Source organism: Mus musculus, chromosome 11 (genome assembly GCF_000001635.26).
Source record: "Mus musculus strain C57BL/6J chromosome 11, GRCm38.p6 C57BL/6J".
NCBI lineage: Eukaryota > Metazoa > Chordata > Mammalia > Rodentia > Muridae > Mus > Mus musculus.
In genome coordinates this window covers 75114740-75138733 of record NC_000077.6, presented here as the reverse complement: position 1 = coordinate 75138733, position 23994 = coordinate 75114740, and the positions used below count along the sequence as shown (strand labels likewise).

Genomic DNA, 23994 nt, shown 5'->3' with positions numbered 1-23994 from the left:
TCATCTTAGCTAAGTCATTCTGAACTTCTCTGGATGGTTCCTGCCTCACCTGAGAATGGGCAGGAAATTATCAGGCTGAGAGGATGGGGCAGAGCAGGTGAGTTCACCAAAGCTCTGCCCTCCACAGTTCACACTAGTTGCTCCCATGTTGCTACAGCAGCACATATACAGTGCTGATTTAGCTGTTATATGAAGTATTATCCTGATCAGCTGTCAAGTCTGTCAGGGTCTCAGATGATGTGTCCTCAGTCACCTAGACTGGAATCCTCTCCACAAGACCACATATGCATGCCGTCACCTCTATTTGTGCCCATGTGTGCATTGTCCTCTTCCTTGCTATCTGTACCCTTCTCTTATTCGTTGGATTCTGGGGCCCTATCATGCCTATTGACTGGATGGTTGTCAACGAGGAGGTCCCTGCTTGATGTGCATCTAAGAAGCAGAGGACATTTTCTACACCATATTGGCCAGATATGACACAGAACAGCCCTTTAATCATCAGTGATTCCAAGACATGTTAAATGACCAAGACTCATTGTAAATTTTTATTTTATGTGCATGGGTGTTTTGCCTGCATGTATGTTTGTGTACCATCAATATGCCTGGTACACAAGGAATCCAGAACATATCATCAGATCCCCTGGAACTGGAGTTACGGATGGTTGTGAGCTGTGGATGCTGGGAATGGAACCCGGGTTTTCTGGAAGAGCAGCTAGTGTTCTTACCTGGTAAGTCATATCTCTAGCCCTACCCAATCACCCTCAGAGCCACTTTCCAGCCTCATTTCTGACTGCGAAGGGCAGGTGAAGGACTGATGTGGACGCTGGACTGTCAGGGCTCATCATTCCACTGTTGTACAGCTAACTCCTCCATGCAGAAGGCAAGCCCTCTAGTGCCAAAGATCACATCTTGTATTTCCCTAGCAAGGTGCTGTAAGAATCAAGTGACACACTACAGGCTCATGGAAAAGACTGGTAGGTGGAGAGAAACTCACTAGGACCACAGCAACAGGTGGTACAGGATGAGCCACGTCTTCTAAGACAAGGTGCAACGAGTCACCACTCTGCCAGGGAGAGTGCATACATACCAGACATCTGTGCCACAATTTCATTCTCTGCCATCTTTTACCCTGCCCAGATGGTACTTACCTATGGCTATTGCCACCGGAAGGTAAAATATTAGGCTAAGTATCTGACCACCACCGTCTAAGAGGCTTCCCTGAAGAGGCTTAGAGCCTCTAGAGCTTAAGGGGGCTGCTCCTGGATCTCTGAAGGGGTAAGGACAGGTAGCCTTGGCTCCATCCTGTGTATTCAAGCATGTGATGAGGAAGGTTAGAAATACAGAAGCAGGGGCTAAAAGGCATTAAAGAACAGAGCTGAAATGAGTAATAGCCTGGCAGGCAGCACGCACAGTGGCCTCCCTGCATCCCCAGTCTCTCACTTGCAGAGGAAACTTCTGCATTTCCACAAGACTGCCAGTTTCCTCTCTGTGGTCTAATTTTAACCACCTTGTCGTTACAGTGTGTGTCAGCCACCTGACCCTACTATGACCTCTGACCTTATGCCCCAGCTACTGCTCGCACTATAGAGAATTATGTAATGGATCCAGGACTTTCCTTTTTGGCATGAGACTGCTGCCACTGAATGGGTTGGGGGAGGAGGAAAAGGAGTAAGGAGAGGAGAGAGGATTTTGCAATGGTCCTTGGCACACCTGGATGGTGAAAGGGCTACAGGAGCCCCAGTTCAATCTATAGCAGAAACCTGCACAGGAGAAGACAGTGTCTCATGGTTATATGTTTGGACAAGTAGGAAGAAACACCGTTGTCATTAAGGCAGGCCCTGGGTGAGTAGATGGCTCAGGAAGCAGTGTGATTCCTGGCCAAGAGGGAGAAAGGCCACATGTGTGGACGTGGGACTCCTGGAGGTGGGGATTTCCAGGGCACAGCAGGAGCCTGGGGTGCAGACATCCTGAGCCTGCCTGTAGCACATCCTTAGAGGTTCAGTGGGAACTATCATGAAGAAAGACAAGGAACTCCCACCCTGCTCCAGTTTTCATTTGCACACCTTTTAGAATGAACCCAGTTTCCCTGAGTTTTGTCTGCTATGGTCATTCATTCTTGCCTTTAAGAGGAATGTCACTTACTGTGATTGGTAAGAGTTCTGCTTCACTGGGATATCTAAGAGGTCCAAAAAGGACTCTGTTTACATAGACAATTTACCCAGACTTTGTCTTCTCTTCATTGTAGTCCAACTAGCAGGGAGACCAACTAAGGCTGGATGCAGTATTCTTAAGTTTCTAAACTACAGCGTGGCAGTGAGAAATGAATTCAAGGTATTTAGTAAACTGGGAACATGACAGGCGTAATGTATAGGGCTTGCTCAAAGACACATGGAATCCTGTTTCCAGTTTGTTGGGCTGGTTGTGAGAGTATTCTGCCATGGTGTGAGAGGAATAAGCCTGGTGGAGAGAAAAACACAGCTCTCTTGACTCTGGGGTTCTACCGGAGGCTCTTGGGAATATTCTCCCATACAAAGGGGCTCTAGGAGTTGAGTCAGAGAGGGACAAAACAACAGTTTAATATGGTAAGGGATATATCAAAATAGAGAAAGACAGGCTGGAGATGGCTCAGCGATTAAGAGCATCGACTGTTCTTCCAAAGGTCCTGAGTTCAGTTCCCAGCAGCCACATGGTAGCTCACAATCATCTGTAATGGAATCAGATGCCCTCTTCTGGTGTGTCTGATGTCAGCTACAGTGTACTCTTCATGTATGTGTGTGTGCGCGCATACATCTATACATATACATACATATAATCAATCTTTAAAAAAGGATGGAGAAAGACTTTCAAACCAACTCCTTTAAAAAGCAAACTCCAAGACGATCTCCACGTAGCAGTAAAGTCTCTGGGGTTAAAGGGTAAAGGGGTCATATATTCTCTGGAAAGGAGAGAGTACCTATGAAATTTAGGATGTAATCTTCACAGTAACCCCTTCTCGACCATATTTTTCCATTTTGTATCAATTTCTAAGGCAGAGGATGTAAATGGTATGCCCACTGCCTTATTGGCAAACTCTCCTTGTTTCTGAGGCGAAAGCTGGGCATGATACAGTCCCTTTGGGTTATTACAACAGCGCTGGACTGGGGCTGAGAATGGGTGAAGGGCTGCTAGACTTTGAACCTTCTTGGTGTGCCTTTGCAGGGGCAGTCCTTGCCCTGGAGGATACTGTGTAGCCAACTGCCAAGAACTCCAGGGTTAATGAACAAAATGTCTCACATGAATCATTCCTGCTTCTAACAGAAAAGTGAGGCTTGATCAGGAAGAGCTGAAAGAAAAGCACCCTAAGAAAGCCTGGTTCTGTCTCCCTCCGTGAAGGTCATCTGAAGCAGCTCCCCATCAGCAGCAGGAACAAAACCCTAAGCTTCAGGGCTTGAGCTAGCTATCAGCTCATCAGGTCCACACAGAACCAAGCAGAAAGGAAAACGGAAAGCTTGCTGTGGAGAGGTGATGTGTGCCTGTTCCGTCCCAGCTCAGTTCCTTAGAGAGAGAGAACGTGAGCAGGTAATGAGGTAGGGGCAGGGGCTAAGAGGCAGGTTCTGAGAAAAGCAGAAGAAACCTTTAGACCGACATAGGAGGATTGGTCTACTGTCTAGGTTATCTTAGGTGGGGAGGTAGACAATCAAGAATGGTGAAAACTGAGCAGAGGCCAACAGAAGAACAGAAAAAGTGATGCCACTTTATGGAAAGTGGGGACAGCAAGAGAGAAAGGGGATCAAGCACCAGCCATCATAGACTGATGTAAGCTGAGTACACCTCATAGCAGCCCTGGGGAAGGGAGAAACCCTCGGACAGCCAGGAAACAGGAGAAAGGGCTGGAATGCTGACAGGCCTCTAGAGCAGACTTCGAAAGAGAGGTTCAGTGCGCACCACAGCTAGTTACTCTGCAACATTTCTTTCACTAAACACTAAATGTTTCGTTTTGGGGAATCAGAACTTGCACCACCAGCCCCAACACCCCTCCACCCCCACGTGCCCAGTCTTGAAAGTCCAGCTTGCTACTGCTCCTCTGGTTAAAAAGAGAGAGAGAAAAAAATTACATGGGTTTTCCCCCTGCAAACTCAAGTTTACAGGTTGTTTTTCTTGTTTCTCTAAATGGAGCCAATTATTCTCACATTTGTTGAAACCTTCAATCAAGCTTTATAGCTTGTTAATTTTACAAAATGTCCTTAGAGCAAATAAGATGCAGACAGGAAAAGTGAAGTCTTGCTGAGATTATTAAGAAACCTTAAAATAGACTCCAAATCTACCACCAAGGCTGGTAAAATATAGGCTGCTTGGCTGGCTTCTGAGGTCAATTAGCGATGGGTTAATTATCATCTTTAATGAGCCAAGGCTACAGGATTGGCTACAAGAAAATGAACTCACATTAATGTGTTTTCAAAAAGCAGGGACTGGAGCAATGTGAAACTCACCCTTACTAGAGACAAAGGGTGGAAAGCACACTTCTGTAGCAGCCAAGGGTGGGTCTGCCAATGAAAATTCAGACAGAAGAAATAACGAATCCCACACAGGGAATCCTCTGGAGCCGGGAGGACATGGACAGAGGAAATGGTGTATTCACATTCCTAGGGGGAGGGGCTTCCTGGCAAGGAGCAGGCTCTTAGAGGCAGGAGGGAAACTGGCCACAGGGTACACAATCACTCTGAAGACAGTTTAGGAGAAGATACAGACTCACAGCCTGAGTCAGAACAAACAGGTATAAAATGGAGAGAGGCTCAGGGGTCAGTGAAGTGAGAGAAGAAGCTGCACTTGAGCTGAGTGACCAAGATGAGATGGAGAAAAAGCATGAGTCCTGTACCGGATGACATCTCTGATGACTTGGGGCATACAGTGTCCGAGGGATCAACTGAAGCAGCCTCCCTTTCCTGATCACTGCCACAACAACAGCTTCGTCTCTATGCACTATGCCAAGCATAGGCCACTTTTTGGCTACCTCTGATTCCAATACCTAGATCTGTTTCTCCCTAGATCCTTCAGCTGACCTGTGTAGGCTAAAGAAGGGGTCGATAGGTAACAAGACAAAGTGCTAAGAGCACTGGTCAACCCACAGGCTTCTATGACCTGGCTCCCATCCCTGTTTCTTCAGAGATGGCAACAGAATTGTCAGCACTCAGCAGGCACAGATGCCTGTTCTCCACACCCATGCTTACCACATGCGCACATACACGCACGCAGGAGGAATGTCTCCTAAAGGCTGACAGGTGAGAAGTGGAAAACAGTTGGGTTGGAGTACTTCATAGCAATAAGGTTACTGATGATGCTAAAAGGTATGGGAACCTGATCACTGGAAAAGAGATCCTAACGGCTACATCTTAGCTGTGCCTCCAAGGACAAGTTCATTTCTCCAAGTCTCTGTTTGCTCAAGTTGTTTCTGAGGTGTAGAAGGTATAATGCAGTGCAAACATTTCAAGGTGCCTGGCCCAGACATATTTAATAGATGAGTACTTGTTATTGCTTTTCTTCCTCTCTGCTTCACTCTTTTCAGAGGGGTCTTACACCACTGAGATGTTTAGAAGCTAGGCTCAGGCAAGGCAGAGACAAGGCTGGAGCATAGACCAGCATGCTCACCTGGCTATTGACACTGCTGTAGGTATTCACCCACAACTTAGGTGCTAGCCTCAAGTCACTGAGCAGATCAGATGGTAGAGAAGGCCTGGTCTCTCTTTAGCAGTCCTTTCTTCCTATTCACCAGAGACCTGGGCTAATCAGGAGAATACATGCATTCTACAAGACTCTGGGGTGGACCTAAGGACCTTTGCAAGCATGCCACTAGTAATACCAACTATCAGAAATAAAATCCTGCCTTAAATCAAAATCCTGGCCTCTTCATAGTGTAGATTTGCCTTGAATAAGGCTCAGTAAGACACTTGCCCCAGGTATCCTGATAGAAAAATAATGATGAGCAACACCCTTTATGGAATTTTCAACCCACCTGAATTTCCTGATCTTTTCAGCTAGGAGCCTGATCTTCTCAGGGCAGAATACAGCTTGCTCTTCATGAACTGTTTCCTCAGAGAAAGAAACTATTCTCTCCTCTCAGAGCTCTGAGCTCCGCTGTTCCAGGCAAGGTATACTCTGATCAGCTAGGGCACTGTCGACGGCAGGCTATAGGCAGCAGTAGCTTGGGCTACAGTCCAATCCTGTTTCCCCTGCAGAGCACTCCAGAGCAACCACCCACATTGGCAGGGGTTGCAGCGGAAACTGGCACTGCCAACACAAGCCTTTCAGGTCTGGCTGGCTTCAGTTGGTCTGAAACCTGGAACACAGGCGCTGGGCCCTCACTTACTGAACCAGCAGGGGAGGCTGCAAGCTTAGCCCCTGGGGATGAAAGTCTTCATCTGTCTTAATCTGTTTCCACACTGACTGTGAGTTCTGGGCTAAAATCACAGCATCTCAGGATCTAGTAGAGTGGTTCTCAACCTGTGGATTGTGGCCCCCTTGGGGGGGGGGGTCAAACTACCCTTTCACAGGGGTTACCTAAGACCATCTGCATATCAGATATTTACATTATGATTCTTAACAGTAGCAAAACTATAGCTATGAAATAGCAACAAAAATAATTTTATGGTTGAGGGGTCACTATAACACAAGGAACCGTATTAAGGGGCCACAGCATTAGGAAGGTTGAGAACCACTGATACAGTTGCTCTGAGTGACATTCTTATTTTCCTTCCAGATAGCCATGCATAGGAGCTTGCCCTTTAAGTTTGTGTTCAGGCTCCTAAACCAAAACTGTCACTAGCTTTATTTATTCTGTGTGGGGAGAGAGTGTCCTTTGCAGCATTTGACAATACAAGCAACATTTAGTCATCAAATATTTATTAAGTATCTACTGTATATCCAAGCATCAAAAGTCCCTGGTCCAGTGGGGCTAAGAGTCACATTTATACTAGGTAGAAGAAGAGATTTAATTACTTATAGCATTCTGGTAGGTAGAATTCTTAATCCTCTTTCCTCAAAAGAGGATATATGCCTTATAGATACAGCGACCTAATACACTGATGCTTTATACCTTTCAGGCTGATGGGTCATGAAAAAGCTAGGAGAGAGACCTCCCTTAGCTATAAAACAAATTCTAACCTCTCACTGCTTCCCTCTTCTGTGCATTCGTGACTTCCACACAGATCACCACTGCTGTACTTCTAGTACTTCCTAACCCTTGACTCCAGGCTCCAGGCAATGACCCCTCCCTCAACCGCCATTTGCTCCTCTGTGACTTGGCAAATTTTACAGTTGATTCTCCAGGCTATAATGACTTTGCCTTTATGCAATCACTTCATTCCTTCATTTTCCTTTAAGCTTGGTAAAAGTAACTTCCTTCATTCCTTCCCTACTCCTTCCTTCCGCTCCTCACTTTGAGATAGTTTTACTATGTAATACAATTTGGTCTCATGTTCATGATTCTCCTGGCTCAGTCTCTGAAGTACCTGCTTGATTTTAAAGTCTTTCTTCACAAGAAGCCAATAGGTCTGTATCTATCCTGCCCTGCTGCTACCTATAAATCTTCCTGAAAGTCTTAGATCTCATGACAGGAGCTACGCTAGACATCCTGAGTTCCTTACACAGAACAAGGTGAACAACAACTTTGATTTCACAAGACTTTCATTGTAGCAGAGGTCCTACAGACAACTAATAGGTATGTGCTGTCCTTCACTGCCTACAGGCCAATGCTTCTTTCTCTTTTCTGGTCCTACTTACAATACTTTTTATTTTTTAATTTTTTTGTTCTGTTTTTGGAGATAGGGTCTTTCTACATAGCCAGGCTGGCCTTGAACTCATAAAGATCCACCTGCCTCTACTTCCCCCGTGGTGGAATTAATGGCACATGCCACCACTGTGTGGCTGGTTTTTTTGTTTTGTTTTATGTGTTTTTTTTTAATGTATTAACTGTAATTTTGCTGTTATAAACTGTATGTAATGTTAATATCTGATGTGACTCCTATTAGAGTTGTGACCCACAGGCTGAGAACCACTGCTAAGGCTACCTGAAATTCAACAGAGACCACAGAGTCTCTGTTTTAGTGTATGTGTGTGGTTATATTCATAGTAGTCAGATCAAGAGAAAAATACATGCCTTGCTGTGCTATGTAAAGCACTCTGGAAGGCAGAATATAAGCCAAAAAGACTATAAATATACATTTTTATTCATAAGACTTAAATAAGAATTTTTTTTTTTTTTTTGGTTTTTTGAGACAGGGTTTCTCTGTGTGGTCCTGGTTGTCCTGGAACTCGCTATGTAGACCAGGCTGGCCTCGAACTCTGAAATCCGCCTGCCTCTGCCTCCCAAGTGCTGGGATTAAAGGCGTGCGCCACCACGCCCGGCCAGAATTTTTATATCATCAATAATTAGATAATTATGCTCATCTATTAAATAATTGTAAAATAGGTTGGTCTGACAGTAAAAGATTGATGTGTCACAGAGCATTTAAATGTTCAGTGATTTTTTTTTCAAGATTTATTTATTTACTTATTTTATGTATGTGAGTATACTCTCGCTGTCTTCAGTCACACCAGAAGAGGGCATCAGATCTCATTACAGATGGTTGTGAACCACCATGCGGTTGCTGGGAATTGAACTCAGGACCTCTGGAAGAGCAGTCACTGCTCTTAACCACTGAGTCATCTCTCCAGCCCTCTCAGTGATATTTTTTTAAGGTGTCAAGTAAACTCAATTTTTAAAAAAAAATTATTTATTTATTTATTTATTTATTTAATGTATGTAAGTACACTATAGCTGTACAGATGGTTATGAGCCTTCATGTGGTTGTTCGGAATTGAAATTTTAGGACCTCTGCTTACTCCAGTGGGCTCCGCTCACTCTACTCATTCAGGCCCAAAGGTTTATTTATTATTATACATAAGTACACTGAAGCTGACTTCAGACGTACCAGAAGAATCTCATTATGGGTGGTTGTGAACCACCATGTGGTTGCTGGGATTTGAACTTAGGACTTTTGGAAGAAGCAGTCCGTGCTATTACCCACTGAGCCATCTTGCCAGCCTGTAAAGTTACCTAATCTGCCTCTGCCTCCCAAGTGCTGGGATTAAAGGCATGCGCCACCACTGCTTGGTGTAAACTTACTTCTTAAAATGTCCAGTGATAGTTTATATAGTTGATAATGGTAACAATAAAGAATTATGTGAGTGATTAAAAAAAAGAGAGTCAAGCTGGGCGGTGGTGGCGCATGCCTTTACTCCCAGCAATTGGGAGGCAGAGGCAGGCGGATTTCTGAGTTCGAGGCCAGCCTGGTCTACAGAGTGAGTTCCAGGACAGCCAAGGCTACACAGAGAAACCCTGTCTCAAAAAACCAAAAAAAAAAAAAAAAAAAAAAAAGAGTCAAATGTATGCTAAAGAGACAAGTCTGTGGTTGAGAGCACTTGCTGTTCTTACAGAGAACCTGGATTCAGTTTCTAACACGCACAACTATTTATAACTCCAGTTCTAGGGGATCTAATTCTGATCAATTTCTCCAGGCACACAAGTGATGCATAAAAACATGCCCCATGAAACTCATACACACAAAATATATCTTTAAAAAAGGGAAAGTGTGTAAGCACCACATATGTCCTGGACATAGAGAGCACAGAACAATTCTTACCTTCTTCATTCTGACCTGGATATCTGAATTCTGTTTTGTGTGTGTGAGTGTGTGTGCATATAGTGCGTTTGTGTGCACGTGTGTACATATGTGTGTATGTGTAGTGTGTGTGTCATGGCGCACATGAGTGGAGGTCAGAGGTGAACGGGCATGAGTCACTTCTCTCCTCCAGTCATGTGGTTCCTAGAGATCAAACTCAGGTTGTCAGCCTTGGTGGCAGCTACCTACCTTTACTTGGTGACAAGTATTTTTTGTTTTGTTTTCTTTTTTGAGACAGGGTTTCTCTGTGTAGCTCTAGCTGTCCTAGAACTCATTCTCTAGACCAGGCTGGTCTCAAATTCAAGAGATCTACTTGCCTCTGCCTTCCAAGTACTGGGATTAAAGTGTATGCCACCACCAAGAGATGACAATTACTTTTTAGACAAGTCCTTGCTATGAAACATAGACCTCAAATTCTCTATCCTCCTGTCTCAGCTAATCCAGCATTAGGATTACATGTATGTACCACCACATCAACTTTAGTTCTCTCAACAGATGAGATGGAATTACTTTGTTCTTTAAAAAAATTGTCTTTAAACTTTTTAAGAGCAAGTCATACTAAGAACTCATAGCAATCCATCTAACTTTTGAGTGCTGAAAGTTATATGCCACCATATCTGGCCCCTTTAAAAATTATTTTCTGATTTTAGGACAGTTAGTTGTTAAGCTAACCAAGGTGGCCTTAAACCTGCTATCTTGTTGAAGGTCATAAACTTCCAATTCTCCTGCCTCAGTTTGAATAGCTGGGACAACAGGCATACACTGCAGCATATCTGGCTTACTTTCATCATATGCTACTTCTACTATAGCTAGCTGACTATTTTTTAGATGGAAATGTATCTAAAAAATTTAGATTTTTTAGAAAAATCTAATCTCTCTCAAGTTAACACCATCCATAAACTTGGCCTTACAGATACTTTTCAGTATTTCTCATTATGATGCCCTGATTATTTTCTCCTAAGATTCTTGAGGACATGTATGTGTATATGTATATATATAAAATAAAATCTACCTGTAGTATCTAACACAACCTGTGGGTACTTTGGCAACATGGACGACTAATCATGGCATGCAGGTGGCAGGCAGCCTTAGGATAATTCCAGAAGTCATACAGGAGAGGGTGCCAGCCACACTTTACACACGTACCCTAAGGTTATGAGATACAGACTACTGGCCTACGCAGAGGTGCTCTTCTGCTAGGGTGCTGCTTCTGGAGGAAGTGCAGTCTCAATGAGTGACAGGCGCCCTCTGATAGGCAGCCTACAGAGGTTCTAATGTGAAAGAGCCCTCAAGAAGCAGAGCTCTCTGGGCACATCTTACCTTGTCTTAACTGGAGGCTGCTGCTCCAGGGCAAGACATGACACACAATGCATTGAGATGAAAGGTGAGACTTAATGCTCTCCAGAGCACTTACGACAGGCATCTTTTCCCTTTTCCTTTTTAGTACTGGGATTGGGATTGGATTCATGACCAGACACATGCGAAGTACCACTCACCGCATGTACCACATGCCATGTGTACCACATGCCATGCTCTGCTACTATGCTATATTCCTAGTGTTCAGTGTTATGCATTGAAAAGAAAGCCAACCAACCAACGGAACCCCAGCACTATCTGAAGATATTCCATAACACATTTAAAAATATGGACAGGGAGCCGGGCGTGGTGGCGCATGCCTTTAATCCCAGCACTTGGGAGGCAGAGGCAGGCAGATTTCTGAGTTCGAGGCCAGCCTGGTCTAGAAAGTGAGTTCCAGGACAGCCAGGGCTACACAGAGAAACCCTGTCTCAAAAGAAAAAAAGAAAGAAAAAAGACAGAGAAGTTTCCTGAGATTAGTGCTGAGGTAGTAAGCCATTTTAAATTGGGTCAATATTAAGTTCAGTCCTGATTCTAATATGATCTATTATGTCTTGCAATTAGAAAGAAGATACACTATGCTAAAAAAATGTCTGTCAATAATTTGGGATAAAGTCGAGTGGTGGTGGCATACGCCTTTAATCTCAGCACTTGAGAGGCAGAGGCAGGCGGATTTCTGGGCCAGCCTGGTCTACAAAGTGGGTTCCAGGACAGCCAGGGCTTCACAGAGAAACCCTGTCTCGAAAAAAAACAACAAAAAAATTTGGGATAAGGTATAAACGAGGTAGCCAGGTGTGGTAGCATATGTGCTTGGGAAACTGAGACAGACAGATCTCTGTGAGTTTGGGGCCAGCCTGGTCTACACAACACTAAATTAATTAGTATTCCTGAAGTAAAGATCTTGGAATATGCACTTTTTATGAACTGTATTTATTTTTTTATTTTATGTGTATGAGTGTTTGGATGGCAGGTATATACCCGCCACACATGTGCCTTGGTACCTGACAATGCTAGAAGAGAGCATTGGATCTCTTGGAATTGGAGATACAGATGGTTATGAATAGTCATATGGACCAAGTCAGGATCTTCTGTAAGAATAGTAAGCACTTCTAGCTGCTGAGACATCTCTCCAACGCCAGAATATGCACATGAAAACATTTATTTTTATTGCATATATGGCTATTTTTCCTGCATGTACACTTGCTATGTACACCGGGCTGGCTTTGAATTCACATGTGTCTCCCAAATGCTGGGATTAAAGGTGTGCAACACCACCTGATTAATTTTATTTTCTATACACTGGTGTTTTGCTGACATGCGTGTCTATGTGAGAGTGTTGGATTCCCCTGGAAGTGGAGTTACAGACAGCTGTGAGCTGCCATGAGCAAGCCAGGTTAAGAGCTAGTACTTTTAACCACTGAGTTCTCTCTCCAACCCCAGCTTATTTTATTTTTAATCGTATATGTATAAGTGAGTGAAGGCACCCTCTAAGGCAGATATCCTGGAGCTGGAGTTATAGGCAGTTGTGAGTCACCTCACATGGGTGTTGGGAACCAAACTTGGGTCCTCTGGAAGAGTAATACCCACTCTTGATCACTGAGTCATCTCTCTTCCTCCTTTTAAGAATACTTTAAAACATTATTTTCATCTTGTGTATGTATAGTGTGTGTTTCTGCATATGGAGGTTAGAGTAGATATTTCATGTCTTCTATTGCACTTTTTCTGTTTCCCTAAAGGCAGGGTCTCCCACTGAACATAGAGCTCAATGATTGGCTAGACTGGCTATTTAATGAGGTTTGGGCTCCATTGGTCTCTGTTCCATCCCCCACACTAGGGTTATAGATATTTAAGTCATTTGGCTTTTATTTGGATGCTGAGGCTCTAAACTCAGGCTTTCATGTTTGTAAGGTAGGCACTTTACCAACTCAAACATCTTTCTACTTATTTTTAAAAACAAGGTCTCGTATCCCAGCCTGGTTTTGAATTTGTTATATGGATCAAAGATGAACTCCCAAATGTTGAGATTATGTTTGTATGTGTCTGTGCATATGTGGGCACATGATTGTACACATGTGTATGGAGGCCAAAGGATACTGGTCATTTTCCTCAATGGCTCTTCATGTTACAGTGGTGTGTGTGTGTGTGTGTGTGTGTGTGTGTATGTGTGTATGTAGTCTTATAAAAGACAGAGGATGGCTTCGGGCATCTTGCTCTTTTACCCTTATTCCTTTGAAATGGGGTCCTTCACTGAGCCTTTTAGGCTGCCCAGCAATCCTTCTGCTCCCTGCAGCTCTGGTTTTTCATATGTGTCATCGGGATTCAAATAAGTGCTTATATTTGTGCAGCAAATGCTCTTACATACTATACAATCTCTCTACTCTCTCTGACTTAATTTTGGAAACTGGTCTTTCACTGAACAAAGAATGTACAGATTTAACTAGACTAGTTCAAAATTACTGTTTTAAAGGCTAGAAGGTTAGCGAAGCATGGTGGCTTATTCCTGTAATCCCAGATCTTGGAAGGCTGAGGCAGGAGAATCACTATGGATATGAGGCCATCCTAGACTACATATTGAGACCATGTCTCAAAACAAAACCAACAACAAAATAATTAAATGAGGAAACAGAGGTTAGAAGATTATGTGAAAATAAACACAAAATTTTAGTCTTTCAAAATACAACTCTATTTAAGCTAAGGTGTATATGACCTTAAATTACTTTCTTCTTTTTATGGACTAGGAACAGAACCTAGACTTAAGTTATGGGAGGCAAACACCTTGCTTGGCACAGAGCTCCATGCCTAGCTCACACCTTACTATTTTTCAATTTAATTTATTATTATTGTTGTGTATGAGGCCACAGTGTACATGTGGAGGGCAGAGGACAATGTACATGTGGAGTTTCAGAAGTCAGTTTCCTTCTTTCAAGTAGGATCTGGTAATTGAACTTGGTTATCAAGTTTTTGTCTCAAAGGTATTTATGGCTGGGCTTTTGTTATTCTCCCTTCTTCTCTCCCTTCCCCCTCCTTTCCCCCTCCTTCACCCTGTGCTAGTCTCCTGCATAGCTGAGATAACAGGTATGTACCACTGTATCCAGTTCATACTTTGCATTTTTTTTTCTTTTTTTGTTCAAAAGTGATGTATTTATCTTTTATTTTCTTTTGTTGCTTTGCCTGCATGTTAGTCTGTGAGAGCGTGTGGGATCCCCTGGAACTACAATTACAGAGCTGCCATGTGGGTGCTGCGAATTGAACCTGAGTCCTCTGGAAGGGCAGCTCCCTATACCTGGCATTTTTCATGGCACTTTTATGATCTTGGAAATCCTCAGCTACTCTGGCTAGCCAGCTTGCTCTGAGGACTCCCAGTCTCTGCTTTCTGAGCATGGAATTACTTGTGGGTGACCATGTCCACCTGGTATTCACATAAGTTCTGGGGAGCCAAACTCCAGTTTTCACACTAAACAACAAACACTTTAACCTCAGCCATCTCTCTAGCTCTTGTTGCAGATTTCTTTCTTTCTTTCTTCCTTTTTTTTTTTTTTTTTGGTTTTTCGAGATAGGGTTTCTCTGTGTAGCCCTGGCTGTCCTGGAACTCACTTTGTAGACCAGGCTGTCATCGAACTCAGAAATCTGCCTGCCTCTGCCTCCCGAGTGCTGGGAGTAAAGGCGTGAGCCACCACACCCGGCTCGAAGGTTTCTTGAAGCATTAATTCCTGGTGCATTCCACTTGTGCAGCTGACATGCCAGAGGAGGTCTAGGGAAGACCACATCATACTCTATGAATCTAGGCAAATTACTAACCCTTGCCTGAGAAATGCTGATGGTGCCAAAGCTCTCTCCAGAACCCTTTACTAAAAAACTCTGCTTCTGCCGGGCAGTGGTGGCGCATGCCTTTAATCCCAGCACTCGGGAGGCAGAGGCAGGCTGATTTCTGAATTTGAGGCCAGCCTGGTCTACAGAGTGAGTTCCAGGACAGCCAGGGCTACACAGAGAAACCTTGTCTTGAAAAAACAAAAACAAAAAACAAAACAAAAAACCAACTCTGCTTCTTGTTCGTGGGCATGGTAGTTCTAAGCTGGAAAGAGGAACACTATGAGTTCTAGGCCAGCCTGGGCTACAGAGTAAGACCTTGTCTCAAAAACCAACATGGGAGCTCGAAAGATGGCTTAGCAATTAAGAGCTCCTATTGCTCTTGCAGAGGTCCTGAGTTTGGTTCCTAACACTCACACTGGGCAGCTTAAAGCAGTATACAAGACCAGGTCCTGGGAATCTGATGCTCTCTTTTGATGTCTGCGGGTACCTGCACTCACATGGTACACAGAACCTCACTCAGGTACAACATATATACCTACGTTAAAAAAAAAATTGGGGGCTGGTGAGATGGCTCAGTGGGTTAGAGCACCCGACTGCTCTTCCGAAGGTCCAGAGTTCAAATCCCAGCAACCACATGGTGGCTCACAACCATCCGTAACAAGATCTGACTCCCTCTTCTGGAGTGTCTGAAGACAGCTACAGTGTACTTACATATAATAAATAAATAAATCTTTAAAAAAAAAAAAAATTGGGGCTGGAGAGATGGCTCAGTAGTTAACAACACTGTTTGCTCTTCCAAATGATCCAGATTCAATTTCCAGCACCCACATGGCAGCTCACAAATGTCTGTAATTTCAGTTCCAGGGGATCTGACACCCTCATACATACATACATACATACATGCAGGCAAAACACCAATGCAAATAAGTGATTGGGGCTGGAGAGATGACTCAGTGGTTAAGAGCACTCTTCCAGAGGACTCACGTTTAATTCCCAGTATCCATAAGACAGGTACCTACACCCTTCTGTAATTCCTGTTTCAGGAAATCTGACAACTCCACACAGACATACATACAGTCAAAACACCAGTGTATAGAAAATAAAAATAATAAATAATTTAAAATAAAATTGGCAATTTGTAACTGTTTATACTTATATGGTACAGAGTACTGTTATGATTTATGAACACAAAGTAATTTAATCAAGCTAATTAACATATTCACCATGTCAAAGCCATTTTCTTTCTTTCTTTGTTTTTTTTTTTTTCCTTTTTTTTTTTTTTTTTTTTTTTGGTTTTTCGAAATAGCCTCGAACTCAGAAATCCGCCTGCCTCTGCCTCCCGAGTGCTGGGATTAAAGATGTGCGCCACCATGCCCGGCACCATTTTCTTTCTTATAGTCAGAAGCTTTACATTCATTCTCTAGCACACCTGTATTACTACCCCACCTCTTCTACCTCCACTCACGATATGTGGATTTCAAAAACAAAAACAAGAAAAACTCAATTAACTCAAACCCCTGTGCTTCAAATTCCCCTTCCCTGAGGCTTTGTACCCTTTGGCCACCAACTTCCCATACTTCCCAGCCCCAGCCTGATAACCACTATTGTATTCTTTGCTTCTGTCTTTTGTTGTTGTTTTAATGGTGCAAGGTTTGAATCTCTGGCCCTGTGTCTGCTAGACAAGTGGTCCATATCCCAGCTCATCTCTACTGTTTTATAGTCCATATGTGCGTGTGACAATATGCAATCTGTCTTTCTGTGCCTGACTAATTTCATGTGTAAAGTTCTCCCATGCAGTTCTACCTTTGTAGAAATAGTAAATGAGAGCATTTTTTTCTTTTCTTTTAAAGGCTGGATGATATTCTGCTATGTATGTACATCATGTGTACACACACAGAGGTCAGAGGTTGACTCTGGGTATCCTTCTCTACTGTGCTCCACTTAACGCTACATTTTCTTTATCCATCTACTGATGATTCTGTAACTTCGTATCTGTGAATAAAGCTGTAGTGAACATGGGAAGGAAGGCATCTTTTGAACAAACTGATATTTAGACAGTTTGCTACTGAGTTTTGATGCTGGAACTCAGCTATTAGGGTATAGTGCCAAGAGCTAGGCTTGTTCCTCTGGCAGAATTAAAGGCTCACAATTTAATTTGATAGCAAGAGGCTGGAGATGTCTCTGGTGGAAAAAGATGGTTCAGATTCTTCTCATATCATAAGCTGCTAAAGAAGATGTGGAATGAAGGCAACATTAGCATAAAGTTTTTCTCTGGTCAGAACAGAAGAAGAAATGGCAGACCAGTGTATACAGCTGTAGAATGGAAACTTTCTATTGGTGTCAGCTGGCTTTCTATGAGGCTTGGAAAGACTTACACTTGTGTTTTAATCACCTGTTTAGTGTTCTGGAGACTTGTCAGTGGTCACTGAGCTTGTTGCAGCAGACAGAAGGGAGCTGCTGGCTCACACACTGTGTACTGGGTGAGCTGTTTCTTTCCCGTGGCTGTCTCCAACATCCCCTAAACCCCTCTCTGGGCCACAGAGAGTGTAAACCAAAGAGTCCACAGGAGACTGGGTAGGCTTTTAATCTAACTTCTCATCAGATCTGATAACAGGAGGGATCCTTTAAGAAGAGCAGAGATGCAAAGAGGCAAAGCAATCTCTGGCAACCGGTTCACATCTCTGTATGTACCAGCAACACTTCCAGCAGCAGAGAGGAAACAGGTTTGCCCTCCAGGACAACGATCATGGAGCTCTGAAAGCCTGGTACTGAATGTGAAGCTCGTCTACAGTGGAGGTTGAGGGGAGGGGTTAAGTGCAGCCAGCCAGCATTTTACCTCACCTACCTGCACTTTTCACTGGTCATACTTTCTTGGTGGTTGCAATATCCCAATTTACTGGAAATGCTGCGATGTAGGTAAAGTAGTGAGTGCAGCAGCTAAGCACTGTAAGTACTTTTCTTTGATCATCACAGCAATCCCGGGAGGTCAGAAAAGGAAGCGGAATGGCGGAGGAAATGAACATGTACTCAGCTGGATTTGGACTCACTGAGTTGTCTTACAGTACTACCACTATGCAGGTAAGAACACAAAGTAAACAAAGATCAAAAACTTCTCAGGGTACCTGGTCTGGTTTTGTCATTCAGATTCTTTTTATTTCCTAGACAAAATATGGTAAGACTTAGTTCACCAGACAGTGAGTTGCATGGATCTAAGAAATAGCTTAGCTTTATGCTAAGCTAAGTCCTAACACAGGTTTCTTCTTGAAGGTCTTTGCATAACACATCTGATCATGGCACATATTCTGGTCTCTGCCCTGTCATGCTAGCTTTCAAAAAGATCAGCTGCCAGCATGCTCTTTACTGGAGGACAGAGGGAGGGAGGGAGGGAGGTCCTTCAGGAGCACTCTGTTAACTAAGTAAGAGAGACCTTAACCATCAACAGCTCACACTACCCTTTCTCTGGAGACTTCAGAGGAATCTACTTACAAAGGCTGTAGCTCAAAAGAGTGGAAAGGAAAAGAAACAGAGAGCCTCTGGAGGTCTCAAGTCCCACAGGAAAAACTAACTCAGTGTGAGGACAAAATTAAATGGACGTGTGATTATAACAGAAGGAAGGAGAGTGGAGAAATGGGAAAGGTAAACTTCTGCAGACCACTGCAGGCACGACAGAGGCTGAGTGTCAGAGACAGCAATAAGAAGATGATGACAGGGCAGACAGAAAGCCTCCATGGTCATGTCAAGGGAAGAGTGAGATTCTGGGTCTTGTCTCTCCACAGGATTTCCAATAGGCATCCAGCGCCCAACCCCTCCCCTAGGGCGTGCTGACAGTTGGGAATACTGCCCTTCAAGGTTACACAAGTCAGGGATCTAGACCTCTTAGAGGAGTTCATGAAGATGTTCAGTCAAGACTCAAACCACTAGCCCAAACAAACAGGACTGCCATTTCCTGTTGGGTTTCTATGCCATAAAAAGTAGGGGAGAATTGCCAACTACAAAGAGCTCTCATTGTCTTCTGTGGAAAATGGAGCATGTGGTATAGCCAGTCCAGACTGACTTGTTAATCTAACTGAGAAGTAGCTGCTCGTTGCCATAGGCTTACAGTACTGAGGATCCCTCTCTCTGTTCTTCATCTCTTGCAAGCCCTCTGCTCCCAGTCTGTGGACTTCTAGGGAAGATGACAAAATCATCTTGAACCACCACAGCAAGAGCAGTCTCAGACTCTGGCAGCTTCTTCTGGACCCTACTTTATTGTGCTGTGTTCTTGAACAGCTCTGATGGAACAAGCCATCTGTGAAGGTTATTTAACTTGGAGCTGGAAGAGGGTGAGGATGTGGAAAAAATAAACCAGGCAGCCAAAGGATGGGGCCAGAGAGAGAAGGCAGGTGGCATGTTCATGGGACTGTGTGCCAAGGCTGAGTGGGGTGGGACTGCAGAAGGAATGGTGTGGAAAGGAGGCCAGCAAGAGAAAGGCAGGAACGCCCACATCATGGTCTCTTTTCCAAAGTGGGGTTGTGTTGCTGCAAGGGCTGCAGACCCTGGCTTGGTTTCCGCTTCTAGGAAAATCCTGGGGTGTTGTGCCTGTGAGCATACCTGCTGTGCCTTCTGAAAAGTCACCTACACATAGCTCACTTTTGTGCTAGGCTTGAATGTTAGACTATAGAGTGACTTTAACAGGTTTGACAGCAAAGACACAGGCAATGGCAACAGCAAATGGGGAAAGTGTGGAAATGTATCATGGAAAGGATAGAATTACAGAAAACAGGAACTAGAATTTCATGATGATCTGGGAAGATACATGGGTCCTGTTGTATGGCAGGATTGTAACAGCTTTTTAAGGAAAGACTGCTATTAAGGGAACCCCCAAAAGCTGTTATAATTCTAAATGAAATATTTTCTCACATAAGAACACATATTGAGAAAGACCTGTATTTTTAAACCTAAACATCTCCACCTATTTTCTCATTTAATCCTTAATGAAATTTTATAGATTAACCACTGTCACCTTCATCTTTACTTTGGGGTAGGGTTTTCTTATGTAGCCAGGCTGGCCTGGAACTTAACTTACTCAAGGATGGTCTTGAGTAAACAAACAAACAAACAAACATCAGTTGTTTAATTGGGTTTTTGGCAAGAAACTCAGAACACCAAACTTGTGAGGAGTTGAGGAACACTTTGACCTTGGGCAGAATTTTCAAGTGCACAGCTTTCTCAGCAGCCTTGCAGTGCTATCATCTTGCATTTCACTCTGTCCATGTCAAAGACCCCAGCTCCCTAGCCTCTGGGCTCCCTCAGTCTTGTCTTTCTGAAGGAAGCACCAGTGAAGGGTCTGGAGATGGTTTACTTTACAGACCCCAGCTTCTGATGTTTTCTACACAGAGAAACTCTGCAGAGGGACAGACAAGTAGCAAGCCACTGCTCAGCTATGTTGGGAAGCTCATTTGGTGGAGCCCAATGAGGACACTCAGCAGCTTCCATGGAGCTCAACCTTGATCCACTGCTGTTTCTTTATTCAATCTGTGCTGTTGGCAGGGTGAGAGCAGGCTTTGCTATAGCAACCCACAATGAGTGGTGCATGTTCAGTTTGAGAAGCACATGAGAAGGACATGCGCATCTCTAACTAAACATTTTTCAGTGTCGGTTTGGTGCTACATACTGATAGGACAGAAAGAGTAAAACTCTATCAGTCTGTATAGGGAACTCCTACACAGTCTGAGTTTTTAAAATCAACAAGACAGAACTAACAGCTGTCGTGTAAGCTGAAGCCACCCTTGCTTCTAACAACACAGTCTAGATATTCAATGTGAGACCTTCTCACGATCTGGTGGCACTCCAGTTCCAATCAGGTCAAACCCAAGCTGCTGAGTAATGTATAGCTGAAAAATACACTATACATTATAAAAATGCACATTATATCTTACCTTAGGTTTCTAGATCTTTTGTTCCTTAGCCCTGTGGCCAATTTCTGGTGTCTACTTTAGAGCCATTGCCATATGTGACTCATTTGAGCTCTCTATTTAACCTTATAAATATACTTATATAAATGCCATATATTTATACATACATAATACATATACTTAACAGAGTCACAGAGATTATCAAAATCATTTGTGAAGTACACGTCCTACTGAATGCTCCAGATCATCAGCAGTGAGGCTCTGGAGCACACCCAGAAAAACCTAACATGTTTATTGCAACAGAGGAGGACGGGTAAGATACCCTACTAAAGGCAGCAAAGAAAGCAGATAGGAGAAAGATGTGCTCAAATCCAAAGCCTAGGAGTGGTCAGTTGCAACAAACTCCTCAGCCCGGTAGGGTGTTGAAGGATCAAAGGCTGGGCACAAAGGATTGTATTTACATATCAGAAAAGCATGTAACTAGTGTGTATGTGCTCCAGCCTGCATACTGCCTAGAAAGAGCTCCCATACCGATTCAACAAACATCCCATACCAATGGATTTTCAACCATTTCAAAAGCCAGAAACAGTGCATTTTTTTTTCCTGTGAAAATGAAACTTTAACTTTGTGTAAGTCAGGTATCTGTGCATCTGAAAGCTGTAGTGCCTGTCTCAAGGACTCCACAGTTTCCACAGCATAGAAAGTACAGTGGTGGTGGTGCATGCCTTTATTCCCAGCACTTAGGAGTCAGAGGAAGGCAGATCTCTGTGAGCTTGAGGTCAGCGGGTCTACCGAGTTCCAGGACAGCCCAGCTGTCAAAAAACTACACCCCATCCCATCCCCACCCCCCAAAAAAGGAAAAAATAAAGATATTTGAAGTGTTTCAGGCTGATTTCATAGTCCTAGGGTCTGCCACACGAGACCCTCTTTAGACTACACTCCCCAAACACTCTAAAGCACTTCACTGAGTACATTTATTGAATATGTGTTACACACCTGGTGTGGTATGACAGTTGCTATTTTAGGCACCAGGACCCCACCAGTGGACAAAACAATGTTCTTCTTTCATAGACTAAGAATCAAGTGTAGAGAGAGGTGGGACTTACTATAAGAAAGACAACACCGTGAGAATGTGCTAGCATCAATGTAAGATGGGCACGGAGAGGTTCTGAGATGAGATGCTATTGATCAGAATTGCACAAGTGAGCCACAGAGCAGAAAGGACCTCTGAGTGTCCTCTCTAAGCAGGTCACTGGAGTATCAGGAAGTCACACTGGTAGGTGCATACATGAAAGAAGGAAACGGTCTTTTCCAGCCCAGCTCCGTAAGAAGAGTCTATGCAGCTCACACACCCACCACGCAGCTTCTGGAAGGCTTCCATCACAGAGGAGAAGTCTATGTTGAATTTTAAGTTTGACCACAACTATTTAAACTTCCCTAGACCACAAATACAGCATCTTTTGTGGTTTTGCTGGCACCAAGTATATATTTACAAATCTCTATATGTCTGCCTTCTATTTAATCTCTTACACAAGTGGCGATGTCGTTAGCTGGACTTCACCTCTCTGCACCGGTCTAGAGAGCCCCAATCAGGTTGGTCCTTGGGGGAAGAGGATGTCTTTACAAGTAACATTCAGGGCATTCTTAGTTAAATTTTTATTACTGCATTTCTTTTTAAACGTTAGTAAAGAGTCCATTCCAAGTCTATGTTTTGTATTATAATGCAAGAATAAAAGTTATTTAAACTTTTTCCCACTAGAGTTGAGAATAAAACTTAAAGAACTTTTCTAATTAAAAAAAAAAAAAGGACAGGATCTTAATTTGTAACCTAGGCTGGCCTTGAAGTTGACACTTCCTGCTTTGGTCTCCTGAGTGTTAGGACTACAAATAGGAGCATTATGCCTTGTTAAGTAAACAAATCCTTACTTACACCAAAAAGCAACAAACAGGAAACAATAAGCAGGAAATATAAGGCATAATGAGCCTCAAACTTCTAAACTCCGCTTTATTCTCATACTAGTTCCTGACAATTATGACCCACATGAAAACTGAAAGAACATAGGAAACAGCCCCTGCTTTCCTGCTCAGCCTTTGACAAGCTGTCTTTGGCACTATAAGACCATAAAATTCTCAAATTGTTCCTTGAGTTATTATTCCTAATTCCAGGGTCAGTTATATAGCTGCCAAAAGGGGCATGTGGCATTTTTATCAAATGAAGGCAGCAGGTAGGTCATCTTAAATGGAGTGGAAAGCAATGGCCCCTTACTTCACTTTAGGCATCTGTCTCTGTCCAGTTCTTCCTTTGTCTTCCTGAGCCTTTGAGCTTTTGTCCTCACTCATAGCCTGTGTGCCTCTGTGTGTGTGTGTGTGTGTGTGTGTGTGTGTGTGTGTGTATACCAAGTAACAACATTTATATCCAACATAGAAAGACTTAAGGGAGACATCTTCATGAATCATTGGGTTTTTCCCTCCTGAGTTTTTGTTTGTTTGTTTTTTGAGACAGGGTTTCTCTGTGTGGCCCTGGCTGTCCTGGAACTCACTTTGTAAACCAGGCTGGGCTTAAACTCAGAGATCCACCTGCCTCTGCCTCCTGAGTGCTGGGATTAAAGGTGTACTCTACTATGCCTGGCTCATTTCCTTTCCTGAGTTTTAAGGGAGCATAGCAGATATACTTGTTATAAAGTAACAAGCCTATACATATAAATCCATATTAGGCAACTATGGGGATGGCTCAGGGAATAGCACTTACTATGTAAGACTGAGGGCCAGAGTTCAAATTCCCAGCACTCATGGACATGCTACAGATTCATGTAATTCAAGGACTCTGGACGGGAGGGTTAGGAGGGTTGCTGGAGCTTGTTGGCAAAGTGTTTTTAGGCCATACAAATACATTCTAAGTGAAATACCCATCTTAATAAAATGAGCAGCCACCATAAGATATTTAAACTGGAAACCTAGGAATTAATTTTTCTGCTTCTGACTTGGAAGAAGCTAAGGCACAACCTTTGGCCACCCAGAGTCACCGGATACTTTTGCCATGCTTACCAAACTTGACTTCAAGTTTTTAATGTGAGGTGGCAGATAGTAAGTCAGTCCTACACCTCTTACTGGTCTGCCCCAAGATGGATCGTCAAGACAACCAGAGACAAGATAGGTCTGCAGAAGACTGTGGAACCATTCAGAACAGACAGGCTCAGACTGAGGTAGCACCTTCTGCCTTTTTCCTGATTACTGGGGCT

The 23994-nt window shown here is 43.4% G+C and overlaps 1 protein-coding gene and 1 long non-coding RNA gene across 5 annotated transcripts in view; one reads left to right on the top strand and one right to left on the bottom strand.

Moving 5' to 3' along the window:
• Smg6 (Smg-6 homolog, nonsense mediated mRNA decay factor (C. elegans)) overlaps nucleotides 1–23994 on the bottom strand; it is a 238595-nt gene that overhangs the window by 25715 nt on the left and 188886 nt on the right. The gene's annotated exons all lie outside the window — the stretch shown is intronic.
• Gm51907 lies at nucleotides 6952–22378 on the top strand. The gene is made up of 3 exons (XR_003949714.1): nucleotides 6952–7693; nucleotides 17835–17939; nucleotides 19002–22378. It is a non-coding gene; the product is annotated as a predicted gene, 51907 (long non-coding RNA).